Consider the following 4,843-nt stretch of genomic DNA (forward strand, 5'->3'; position numbering starts at 1 on the left):
TTTCACTCAGTAGGTTTGTAGAAAATTATTTTCCCCTTAAAAGTGGTTTTGGGTTGGGGGGTATAGTTCATAAAATATGCATTCCTCTTCTCTGTATTACAGCCTGTACAGCTGAAAACAACTTGCTTCACAACTCGCTTTTGGTACCCCTCAGTGGACATTACACCTGGAAATTAGAGCTCACACATGCACACTTGGGAACACAAGAGGAGATGTTAGGCAGAATAACACAAAAAAAGACTAACATTATGCTTAACATCTTTTGTGTATCAAGTAAGAAAGAGAGTCAAACTGGTTTGGAACAACAAGAGGGTGAGTAAATGAATTTTCATTTTTGGTAAACTATCCCTTTAAGTTTTTCTTGTATTGACAGTTAAAGAGATCCACTCTCATATGCACTAAACACTCTCTCAGCTGCTTTGCTGTCCTCACTCTGAGCTGTCTGATTGGCACATCATCCGTCTACCTTTTTGTATGTAATACACAGTACCTAGCCTGGTTGAACTCTTCCATTGATCTCAATTTTGTTGTTAAATACGCCACTTGACCTAAACCACCTCAAAGCACTGCTGGTGGACGATATGTATTGTACTCTGGGTTTTCCATTACAATGTCACAAACCTTGTTGACTTATTGTGATGGCAGAAAGAGAGAGAGAAAGAGAGAGACATAGGCATTTCAAGTCGTCATGGCAACAATAGTGTGAAGCAGGGTTAGTGACACTTTTAGGCAGCACCTAGCAACCGTATCCAAGCATCCAAAGGCCAGGTTACAAGACAGCACAGGAAGAAAAATCATTTGTGTAAGGTGTTGCCTTCTGCGTGATTTGCTTGACTACATAATGTGTTAAAAATATAGCAACACATTACTTGCAGTTCATTACAGATGAGTATGTGGTTGTTGTATTAGCGTGATTTAAGTCTGATTATGAGTGTGACTGGATGGGTCAGTGTGTGTACGTGTTTCTGTACGTAACTCTCACACGTTCGTTCTCCTCACTGATTAGGGCTTGCTGTGCTGATTAGAAATTGTCATGTCTGCTCTTTACAGAGTCATTACGTCTGCCAGAGTGATTTTCCTCCATCGAGTTCCTCATCTCATTCTTTGGTGTGAAAGAGTGGAGATGCAGCCTGCCCAGTGTGTCGCACAGAGGAACGGTAATAGGCTATTAATCCTAGATGTGTCCATATAGGAAAGAAAAATCACAAATGAGATCTCTTTAATATCTCAATTGTTTCTCCAAGACAACAATGAGATTAAATGGTTTACTGCTTTTGCAGATGTTTTCTCCTGAGAAAAAGAAGCCAGTAATCTCACATGTGTGTCCTCTAGAAATCTCAATGTCTCTGCTCAAATTTGACAAGAAATCTGCAATCAAACGTCAGGTCATTATGAACTTATTCTGAAATCTGGATGAAAACATTTTTAATGTGAAGTCTCTTTCAAAATGTTCTTATTTTATATTTAGTTCTTTATTATTATGACTATTACCCGGATAATAAAAAAAACATGCAGCAATATTAACCTAGTTTAGAAGCACTTGAAGGCAACGTGACATGGTTTTAATTTAATTTTAATATTTCGATTAATATGTGACTAAATAAAGGATTTTCACTTGCATATCCAGTAGTGTTCAACAGGAATATACATTTTTGTGGTATTGAAATTAGTATCGAGAATTACATATATTTGCAATATTTAAATTTTATAAAATAAATGTTTTATTTTATACATTATTTATATTCTTCTCAGGTGGCAGAAGTGTCTGCCCAAAAGCAATAGGCTTTGATCAGTAAGAACAGAAATTATAGGGAACATTGTTGACAGCCATAGTGTTTCCCTTTATATTGCCTTTATATTTTAGGAGGTCCCTCACAGGGAGATCATCCTATTTGTGGGTCCTTGGTATCAAAAAGTTTGAAAACCTTTGAGCTAGACCAACACTAAACAAGCACTAACCAGTAAAAACCAGCCTAGACCAGCATGGTCTGATACCAATGAGTGGCGAAGCTCAAAGCAAGCACTCCTGCCTTCAATGCCAAAAAGTCAGACTGGGACACAGAAGGGCAAATCTGGTCAAAAAACCAACAGAGATGTGCCGCAGGAGACGGCTGTTTGTGCGATGCTGTTACTGAAGGCGCCACTATATGAGAGATATGAGAGAAGCTCAAAGATTTATGTCTAGGGTTCAGCTGGTGACATGTTGTTCTCCACATCAAAGCCCTTTGTTTCTTCTTTTCCTTATTTGGCAGGTAGACAGACTCCGCTGGCAAACGTCGTGTGATGTCTCCCTCCTTTCCCTTCAGCCTCACTCAGAGTGAATGATATGTGGGAGGTAAGCCACACCTTGCTAATAAATAATCAACATCCATTTTCAAATGACATTAATTGACAAAATAAAGACTTTAATGTTTTGGGAGGAGCTTTTCCTTCAAAATTAGATATATAAGGACTTTATGGAAATATCAATTGCTTTTTGTCTGAAGTGATTTACTGTACATTAACTGCAGGCACGGCCTCCCTGGAACAACCTGGTGTAAAGTGCTTTGTCTGAGGAACTCTCATTGAAAGAACTCTACAGTTTGCAGATTCTCCTAAAAGCAGGGGTGGAGAACGTCCGGCCTCAGAGATAATTTTACCTGGCCCACAAGGCCATTCGAGAAAGAATTTGACTAAATTGAGAAATAAAATGGCCTTGATTCAATTAACTGTAAAACAATAAATACAAATAATAATGATTACAAATTCTCTAAAATAATAAGAAAACAAAATACTGTACAATAGAAAGACCTTTTTAATAATTTGTTCTTGGTGCATGGGCACATAACTGAATGCTTAGACTTCATTAATTTCAACCCATAATCAGAAATTCCAAGCAGTTGTATGACCGATGTGGAGTGAGGGTTTATCTGATGGCTATTTAAACAAAAAGGAAAAAAGCAGCAGTCGATGGGGCCGTATATACAGTATATAAAAAAGATGATAAATTTCAGCACAATAGAATGAAAAACGGTCAAATGAAAAAAGGAAATGTACACTGAAATACGGTAGAGGCCAGTCCTCGCATGTGTGCAAAACGTGGTCAAACTCCACACATGCAATCCATATGCATCCCAAAGAATTCTCAACCGATGAACAAAACCAGGAGCTCTCTTGTGCAATACATGTTCTCATGTCTCTAACCAGCAGACATGTGCAACACAAGAGAGTGCCGGAAAGCAGGCCTCGCAAAACTCTGGTTCTTAAAGGGACCATGTCCAATTTATGACTAGAGTTAAATGTCATTAAATTTCTCCACTTGGCTACACTCGATTGGACCTTAATAGGAAAAGGTTCCCCACCCTTGCTTTAAAGGGATAGTTCACCCCAAAATTAAAATTCTGTCACTAGCTGGGTTTTCATTCAAATGTTTCAAATTTTTAATGCACATTTCTGAAAATTAGACTAAAGAAAATGTGAAACATAGCGTGTTTCCATAAACTGTAAATGCGCATTATCTTGAGGGAGTCCGCCTTTTTGTCATGGATTAGCTGAACGACCTCTTTGCTTCGGGGAGAGTTGTATTTGCTGTAATATAGCAATTGTACAACATGGTATTAAATGCTGCCAGGAGACGTCGCAGAATAAGTGCAATAGCTCACATAATGAGGGCTCAAATGACTATTCCCATTCGCCATCAGCCTCCATATACCTGGGAGCACCCATGCTCGAAACAGTTCTGTTGGACTGTGAGGACCCACTTTAACGATGATCTGTGGGTGAAGCACTTGCGATTAACCAGGGCTACGTTTGAAGAATTGTTTGTCATGGTCTGGCTTTTCATTGAGCGAGTCACGTCAAGCTCTCACACACCTATACCATCCAACGAGCGCATTGTCATCGCGCTTTAAAATGTTCATGACTCGTCATCGTTCATGCGAATAAGCTGTTTCCATCACTTTAATGCACATTTTGACTAATGTGAAACTCTAGAAAATCCACCTCCTCCTAGCGCATTAAACTGTAGGCGAATTTTGAGATTTTATTCTCATATCAAGCCTTTCCATTCAGGATTTCTTATGAGCATTTTCAAAATGCACATAAAAATAGTTGGATAAAAACGCAGTTATCATTTACTCACCTTCATGTTGTTCCAAACCAATATGACTTGATGCTTTAATGTGTCTCTGAGAGAGATTAATTCACTCAGCCTGATAGAACACTGTAAGGTCAGGCACTCAACACAGTACAGTACTGTTTGTACTCCTATGTTGATGACGTACACTCTGACACTTTGTACTCATGCAACTTGTAGTGTTTAAATATGTGAGTCATAAATGTGTTGGCAAATAGGACATGATTACTTCAGGTATATTTAGATGCTGATGATTGTGTAACAAACAAGGTCTCCTCATAAGGATCATCATACCTTCGAGGTACTTCAAGGCTCTGGTAGTGTGGGACATGGAGGTTAACAGTTCAGTCAGCAATTTCATTATTACAGCTGGACCACTTTTGGCACCAAGGACAAAACTGTAGTAACCTGAGGCATATGGTCTAGATAGAGTACACGGTTACTTGCACTTTTGTGTAAAGTAATCAATCCAAAGCAGTTTAAGAGGAGGAAAGACTTATAAGAATCTGTTTGGATAGGATTAATTTAATTCCAGTGTAGTGTTTATATCAAATACAGTTTTGGTTTTCTGTTTTTCCTCTTTAGAATCGAGTTATGGTACAGTCAGGAAGGAATATAATGTAACAATGTGTAGGTACATATCTGTTAGGTTGGGTTTTGTGCAACAGGGAAAACTTGAGGCTGACAAAAATCAGATTTGAGATGACAGAAACACTTATCAAGCTGTAT

This window comes from Myxocyprinus asiaticus, chromosome 23 (genome assembly GCF_019703515.2).
Source record: "Myxocyprinus asiaticus isolate MX2 ecotype Aquarium Trade chromosome 23, UBuf_Myxa_2, whole genome shotgun sequence".
In the NCBI taxonomy this organism is placed as follows: Eukaryota; Metazoa; Chordata; class Actinopteri; order Cypriniformes; family Catostomidae; genus Myxocyprinus; species Myxocyprinus asiaticus.